The sequence below is a fragment of the Manis javanica genome, chromosome 7 (genome assembly GCF_040802235.1).
Source record: "Manis javanica isolate MJ-LG chromosome 7, MJ_LKY, whole genome shotgun sequence".
NCBI lineage: Eukaryota > Metazoa > Chordata > Mammalia > Pholidota > Manidae > Manis > Manis javanica.
Genome location: NC_133162.1, coordinates 91,819,864 through 91,828,453, shown reverse-complemented (window position 1 = coordinate 91,828,453; position 8,590 = coordinate 91,819,864). Strand labels below are relative to the sequence as shown.

Sequence of the window (8,590 nt, the reverse complement as noted above, 5' to 3'; positions counted from 1 at the left end):
TGATGTGGGACAGGTCGCTTGGCCTCTCTGTGTCAGGACCATCTTACTAAACCTGGGACACTGTTAATACCTACAGGTGCAATTACTGGGAGAATTGAAACAGTGAAACTATGTACGGTTCTGATATATCAACTGGTCCCTGAGGGGAACACAATAAAAATTAGTTGCTGTTGTCAAAGGCAATAACAGATGGAATGAATCTTTATTAACTGGTAAAACCAGTCCCTATCAGCCAGCCTGACATCTGCTTGAGCAGCCAGGAGAGTCTCGGGAATTGGAGGGAGACCCTCACCCACAGGGTAGGGTGTTCAGTGCAGAGGGACAGTGGTCTGGGAGGCCAGGAGACCTCAGTGGCCTGCTTTTCCCCCAAGCCCTGTTTCCCTACATTTTGAAGAACTGGGTAGCATCCTAGATAAATAAGTTTCCTGACACCCTTGAAACCACAGTGCAAGGGAATCCATGTGTTCCCTTCCCAGGATTGGCTGGGGGCCTCAGAAGCACCATGCCCCCATGTCTCAGGCATCTTCCTTGGCAGATACCCACACAGGGATCTCTGACTCACTGTGCCTGAGGGTAACTGTCAAGGGCAAAAGCAAAGGACCCTAGCCCAGGGGCAGTGTCCCTCTTACCATGCTCCTGGGCTGCTGGGTGCATACCTGTGTTTTCTGGATGTACCTCTGAACAACGTCTGACAAGGTGCTCAGTTTGACCTGAAAAGCAGATGTAGCTGTGTGCTGGGAGCCATACTACTCAAGCTGTGTAACAAAGCTCAGGCTGGAGGAAGACCCCCACAAATCAGGGGTCTTCGCAGTTGGCTCCCTCTACTACCCACCTTGATTTTGTTATTTTCCATTATACTATTGGCTTTGTTTTTACTTGCATTGTTGCCAAAAATTAAGCTAACCTTTGCTAGGCAGCACGGAAAAGATGAGAACATAAACTTCCCAAAAGCTTTTCAGGACAGTGCTCCTGAAGAATAGAACATGCAGGAGCCAAATGGTGATCTTAGCATAAAGTACTGAAACCTGCTGTTAGTCAAACATTGACCACCCCATTTCCACTGAGAATGCCCCCCTTATTTATGCTAGTGAAACTAGTGATGGAAAGTTTTCTAGAAATCAAGTTATGAAAGAATATTGAATAGAATAACCCTGTTGACACTTAATTAATCATCTCATGTTTTCTTCCCTCTACTACTTCTATAGTTTGTTTTTCTTCTTTCCTAATCACAGCCCTTTACTAGAATTTGTGCCTCATACATGAAATTACCAAGCACCATGATTTTCCAGGAAGTAAAGATACCTCAAAACAAGTGCTAGGCATAGAAGCCATGGAGCATAAATCTGCAAAGAAGTGAAAAACTAACCTTTTCAAAGAATTACTTCTCTCTCACTTACCAGCTTTACATCTCCCTTTATGGCCCCATAAGATGGCTGGTTAGCCAGAGACGGGTAAGATTCCTCAAGGGAGGAAAAACCTAAGACAGGCACAGTCGCAGGGGTGCCATCAGGTGAGAAAAAGGGGGCCAACAGAGGTGAGGCTTAGAACCTCACTCCCTGCCTCCCCCAATTTTGAGAGAAATATTCTACACCTGTGGATGTTTTGTTGCCCTTGTTCAGCTTGGATTAAGACCTGGTCTGTAGGCACAAACCTGATCATCTATACCTGCCTTCTTACAGTTCTAAATCATGCTTTCTATCTATATCTTGCATCTACCTACTACATTAACATTTTATTAGATTCACATATAAAGTATAAAAACCAAATGAATAATCATACATTATATTTGACGTGATTGTTTATAGTTTAAAGTTTGTAGTTAAAACAGAAACAGTTTCTATGATATGAATGCCCTTGCATTGTTCACCACCTAAGAACTTGTTTAGTCCCTGCAGTAGTGGAGTCATGGAGAGCTGTGTAGCATATGTCAAGGAGATTTTGGTATCCACACAGAAGAAAGAGAAATGTAGATAAGAAGGGGAAATTTAGTTTGCTGCCTACTGTGCCCTATAAAGAGGTATAAAGTAAAGATATGAGTTTATGATATTAGATTGATTATAAATTTATTAAAGCCTCTAAGAAAATTTTTGTGGGAAAGAATTCTAGCTAACTGTGGCATTAGGTGACCTGTATTTCACCCTGAGCTGACAGACTCCATAGGCGCTGCTACATACTGCACGCTCCTGCGGTCACATGCACTTCTTAGAAACTGTGTTGCATAGAAACGTAAAACACAATAGAGTACAAGTTAATGAGAAAAGTTTTGGTCAAAGAACAGAAAAACAATCACCTGTCTAACGCTTGACCAACCATAAATAGATTAGAAAGTAAAAGAAAGAGAAAAGCTTGCCTATACTTATTAACCAACTGTGTATTCTAGTTAATCATCAAAATAATAAAAAATAATCATATCCTTGTGCAAAATAGTATAAATAAAGCTGTCTCATCAGCACTTTGTCGAGAGACCACCTCCATTTGACTCCATGTCCTGTCTCTCCACATGCCGACTCCGTCTCATCCTTTCAGGCTTCACACACCCCACCCCCGCTGAAGCTGGACTCCGGCAGCTGTGAGGAAACGTAAGGCATGGTCATTGCCTTGAGAGTGGGGAGTCCACACCGGCTCTGTCCCCAGGGCATTGTTGATCCCTGCATTGCAGCCTCCACCGTGGGCAGGGGGTCTGTCAGCCTTGTGTACTTGAGGTGAGATTACTATCAGTCACCAAAAGTTTTGGAATTTGAAACAAATCAGAATTTTTGGTGGAGAGTCATGGGCTACATTTAGAGGAAAATGTCAAAGGTTGGAGGCAATACAGAGCGACCACAGAAAGGACATGAGGGGAAAACCTGGGGTGGGTATGGGGCAGGAGTTGGAAGGGTGAGGAACAGGGCCTGCATTTCAGGGACACACAGAAGGCAAGAGGACATTTGTGCTGCTCAGGGGGGCAGGTTCATGACACTGGAGTTTGGTGGGGACCAAAGGAAGGCAGAGAACAGACCAGAAAGTGGTCCTGGACCCAATGGCAGGTGGCACCATGGCTGCCGGACCCTGTGATTCAGGCCCCTCTGAGCCCTGACAGGTGTAAGCATGTGGCAGGCCCTATGTCAGGAACAATCCCCAGCAAGGGGCTTCTATCCCTGGCAGGTGTGTTTTGGGTTCCCTGAGGCCCCACACTGCCTGCATGGAGAGCAGGATGATGGCTCTCAGCTGCCATGGGAAGCTTAGGAGGAATTAATGGATCTGACAACAATAGACGTGGAATCAGGGAGGTGGCAGAGCCTGACAGACACTGTGGGGCTCTTTCTTCCTCAACACCTGCCAACTGGGTCCCCCATCCATCCCTGTCATCTCTTGGCCCTGCAGGATTTGTTTCTCCTCACCAGGTGGGGCCTGGTCCTTGGGGGAGGTTTCCTTCATCCCCATCTCCAGGCACCCATCACCCCTTCTCAATGGGTCACAGGGACCCTGCAGCTAGCTCTCTCCCTCACTCTGCTGAGGGGACTTCTGCAGAAAGAGCAGGTGACCTTCATATTTCTGGGAGTGTTAATGGCAGAAATAACTTGGCACAGAACTTTCCCGGCTTTTTCTGACCTGTGCAAGCTTGTGTCATTCAGTTTGTTTTCACTCATCCACTCGAGGGGCAATGACACCCGAGCTTTGCTGGAGGGGATGACAAGCTCTGCCGGAACCATGGACTGGTAGCTGTCCAGCAGTTGCCCACATCCAGAAGCCTGGGCCCATGCTAAGAGGGAGACCTGGGGGCTGGGACCAGCCTGAGGGTGGGGGAACATGGGGCCCTCATGCCTTTTCTGTCTCCCAGGCCTTTGGGGCCACGATGGCATCTGCTTTTACTGTGGTGCCATGTGATCAAAGCCCAGCACCCCTAAACTCATCACCACAGAAGCCATGCCTTCTGGGCCCATGTCTGTGGGGCATGAGCCAGTTGCCCCTGTCATCCCTCAGCCCAGCCTGGGGTTATCAGCACCTGTCTGGGGCCCTTCTCACTTCCTGTTTTCTCAACTTCTCTTCAGTGTCACGACATGATGAAATCATCCTGAGGCACATCTGTGCCAGTGACTCTGGGCCCTAGGAAGAGAAAACAGTGTCTGCTTCCTTGCATGGCAGCTCCTGGTGCAGTGATCCTGTATCTGTTGCCCTGCACCTGTTCCTTACTGGCTACTCTGCAAATGTTTGCTGGGAGAACTCAAGGACCAAGGAGTAGCACCCTGTACCTTAGGAGAGAGTGCTCCAGGTGAAAAGTCAGCAAACTCCTTTTAGTGTGCAAATGTAGCTGTTCCCCAAAAGGGCAAGACATTTTATCATGTCCCCTTCATTCCCGGAGGTAGCTCTCCTTAGAGAAACCTGGTCCTGGGGCTCTGACTTCTAGGAGGGCGGTCAGGGTGTGGAGGGCTCTGGCTCAGCCATGCACACAGGAGGGGACCCTGCTCTGCAACAGAGGGACAGACAGGGCTTTGGGTGTCCCGGTTGGGTGTCTACCTGAGTGCTCGTTGCATGTGGGTGTGTGGCCCGCTGGCTCCACCTGTCTGAACTGAGTCCACACCTCCCTGTGTGTCCACAAGGAAACAATCAGGCTAGGGTACCTGGTCCTGACACAGGTGTCCTACCAGGTGGTTTTCATCAGCAACCTTCATGACTTATGAAGATAAAAGAGTTCCTCTCCCTTCCCTTCCTGCTCTTCCCTCTCCTCTCCACTCCGTGAACGGCTGCCAGTGCCCAGCTCTCAGGGAAGCCCACCACTCACCCTGGCTTCCTGTCCTCACTGCCCTGACTTTGCAGACCATAGAATTGCTGGAATTTTGTTGGTGCTGCCCTTTCACAACTCCAGAGGTCCTTACTCCCACAGCACTCCCACTCATGTCCTTGAAAGCCCAGCTAGCCAGGCCTCTGTGCTCATCCTCCATTGAGCCTGCCTCTGCCCTTTGCTATTGCTCTGATTAGGCAGGGTACTGGCCACATGTTATGATGGTGATATTTTGCCCTCAGTACCCCAGGGACCAAGGCCAGTCCAGACACCAGACCTGGAGTTGCCATGGCAAGAATGGGGCCACTTTGTTTCTGTCCCCTGTGCCCAGCATGGGGCCAGGACAACCTGGTCCTGAATAATGACTTGGAAGGAAGGACAAGGCTCTAGAGATGGGCAGAGGCCACATTGATTTTTAAAGGCACAGCTGCCCCAGATGACAGGAATCCTTGGGCACCTGATTGTACCTTTGGGGCCATTGTCGTCCCTGTAGGATCTCTTTTCCCCTCCACTTAGAGGTCCCTCCCTGGCCTTTGTCCTCCTGAGTCCTTCAGAAACCTGACTGCTGTGAGGCAGCCCTATCTCCAGGTGTGGGGTCACTTCTCATCATAGGGCAGCTCACAGGTCCCCTACTTGAGGTGAGCCTGAAGCACAAAACCCCTTAGAAGCCAGGCTGTGGGCCCAGGAATGGGAGGACAGCTCTGAGCCTCCGTGATGTGCTCAAGTGATGACCTCGGAACTGATGGGAACCTTCCCACAGGTGGGATCCTGGGACAGCCAGGAGTCCCAATACTTTGGGGGGCTGGGGAGGGCCTGGGCCACAGGGCTGTGTTTTGAGAGGTCACTCACCTTGAAGTACCATATGAGGCCATGCACCAATACAAAAATAACTGGGAAGATTATAAGTACATACAAGGAAGGGATTCTAGGCCATGAAGGTGGTGGGACAGTCATGGGCTCTGTAGTCACTTGCTCAGGCTTTGCATGCAGTAAGCACAGGAGGCAGGGTCTTGGGGTGGACCTATGTGTGCTTCTCCCAGAATCCCACCACCCACCCAGCATCTCCCACTGTCTCCCCGTCCATCTGTTTTTGTGCTGTTCTGACTGCCCCACTCTGGGAGGCCACGGCTGGACTAGGAGGCAGAGGATGTTACCCCAGGAGCTCTGGGCCATGGACACTGCTCAGAGGCTCTGTCCCAGAGTCCTGTCAGGGAGTCTGGCATCCTCCGTGCTGGGCCACAGGCAGACCCACTGCACGCCTGGGCTGACAGCACAGGGGCCTGGTGAGGAGCACATCAGCTAAGCCACCCAGGGGGCTGCAGGGGGTGCTGCTAGGGCTGGGATGAAGGGGGATTGCAGGATCAGTGCAGTACCCTGGGTCTATCTCCTCATAACCTCACCCACCCTGCATTCTTCCACAAAGCTGTTCAGCCCCTCTGAGCCCACAATCCCACACCCGTGGGAACAAATGAATGGACACCTGTGAGATTTAGAGTTCATAGCCCATCCTAGTACAGAGAAGGCCTGTGACTACTGTCCTGTTGTTATTCATAGCCAAGGAGAAGCTCACTGCATCTGTGCACTCAGGTGCTGCAAGTCCTGAACTGGTAAACCAAGTGAGATGCTTCAGAGAAGTGGGAGAGGGACAGGATGAGAGATTCAGTGCCCAGGAGACAGGGCAGAGGGAAGGAGAGGCCAGGTCATGGCTGGGGGAGAAGCCACTGTGCTGGGAGTAGACACCAGTTGGCTCCTGAGTTCTTTTCTGAATGTGCCTGTTAAAGGGCAGTTGTCAACCGGGTGGGACTCATGATAGGCAAATGGGTCAGTTCTGCCTGCTGATCTGTGAGTGGACATTCAGGAACAAGTATAAACAGACATGCACAGTAGTGTCAGTGCTGTTGGAAGCCTCACAAGATGCTACTGGGCACAGTGGTGGTGGCATTAGCCATGGGTGTCCCTCCTCCCAGCACACCTCTTCTGTAGCCTGATCCTGTGGCCCATGTCATGCTGCCCTGGGCTACATGTCTGGATGATGTGCAGCTCTGAGAAATGGGCACCTGGGGAGCAGCACCTTCATTCCCAGGTGCCTCTCTCTGAGCTGAGGCCCAGCCCTCCCCACAGCCCTGACAGCCTCCCTACCAAGTGAAGGAGGGAACCTTCCTGAGCAGGTCAGAGGGAGTTGGCAGAGAGAAAAGCAGCTGAGGAGAAGGGAGGAAGGCAGAGAGAGGCTGAGGGCACCTGCAAGATGTCAGACAGTACTTCCTCAGCAGGCTTGGGGGCAGGGGCTGTGATGGTCACAACTGAGTGCAGGGCTGTACTCACAGCTGGGGTACCAGTGCAGTTGAAACTCACCCTGACTGTGCAGGGCCACAGCTGGTCCCAGCCTCCAGGGAAGGCCGCTGGATCTGGAACCCCAGTTTCGAGGGCCTGGACCCTGGCTCCCTGCACACAGCCTCCAGTCTCCACCCCTCATCCAAGCCAGACCCAGATGGAGCTCTGAATTCCCCACCACTAGAACCAGGCCAGGGAGGTGGAAAGGTGGGAGTCAGAGGTCTCAGCATTGTTCTGGAGTCTGCTTAGAGCTCCAAATGGTCAGTGCCATGTGCCTTCAGGGATCCTTGGCTGGCAGCAGAGCAGAGGAGCAGCAAGGCCCCAGACACTTTTGCAGAGGTACTTCCAGGGCACTTCCCAAGCCTGAGTGGGGTCACCACTCCCCAGGGAAGGGCTAAGGGGCTGTAGTGGCTTTGAGGTGCTGCACAGGTGCCCAGCTGCACAAGCTTCTTGCTGGGCCTGCCCTGGACATTTTCCTGCATTTTCACTCCCAGTGTGTCTCTCCCTCCAGTGAATGGAATGAGTATAGTCCCAGAGGGAGGCTGAGGTCTTACTCCAGAAGTTTTACAGTTCTTCCTGCTGATTTTTAAATTGGTTTTGATGTAGTTGATGCCATTATTCAAGCTGATATCAACAAAGACATCCCTAAAGCACAGAAAGGGCAGACAGTGACCACCAACCCAGACAGCACAGTGCACGCACTTGGCTGAAACTGCAACCCAACAGTGGACCTTGTTGTAATGGCTTTGATGAATAGGCATTCAGGACACCATATAGAAGGGAGCATGGGACAGGAGAGCCCACCCCAGGCAAGATGAGGTCAACCTCTGCAATGAAGGCTGAGCAGGCCAGGAGGAGCCCTGATGGCCCAGATGCCCTCATGGCCATGGGCTAAGTGGCCAGGCTGGCTGCTTCTTGTCACCTTCCAAACTCTTTTTTATGACAGAGTATGCTGGCTTGGCCATGAAAGGCTGACTGGGCCAAAGGTACCATCCCTGGGGCCCATCACTGACTGCATCCTGCCCTCCTTGGTAGAGCCTGGGTGACAGGGGATCACTGAGCCCCTCAGGGGACCATCCACACAGGTGGGTGCAGAGGAAGCCCTGAGCCCTCCCAGAACAGGCATGAGCAGCTCCACCAGAGGAGGCATTCCCCACACTGGACAAGCCATGGTGGCAAAACTGACCACTGTTCCCTGAGCTTTTCACTTACTCACCCAGATTATTGATCTGTAGTCCTGGCCAGGTAATGGTGGTATCTTCCACAGAGGTAGCTTCTGTTTCTAGAAGAAATTTACATGCAAATAATGTGAATGGACATGTCCCCATATCCCTGTCTCCCCTCTTGCAGCTCCTGGCAAGCAGACCCCACCCTTTGGCAGATGTCAGCTTCTATTCTCTGCTTTCTTCAGAGGACCTACCTTGCACCAGGCACCATGCTGCTGACTCAATTGTCAGATTAACTACGACCTTCTGAACATTATTATCCCTTTGTTGG

General features: G+C 51.3%; 1 long non-coding RNA gene across 1 annotated transcript; it reads right to left on the bottom strand.

The window, feature by feature from the left end:
- Positions 1 to 2,475: 2,475 nt before the first annotated feature.
- LOC140850602 (uncharacterized) lies at positions 2,476 to 8,375 on the bottom strand. The gene is made up of 3 exons (XR_012133543.1): positions 8,310 to 8,375; positions 3,986 to 4,086; positions 2,476 to 2,567 (listed from the first exon to the last, which is right to left on the bottom strand). It is a non-coding gene; the product is annotated as an uncharacterized lncRNA (long non-coding RNA).
- Positions 8,376 to 8,590: the final 215 nt, after the last annotated feature.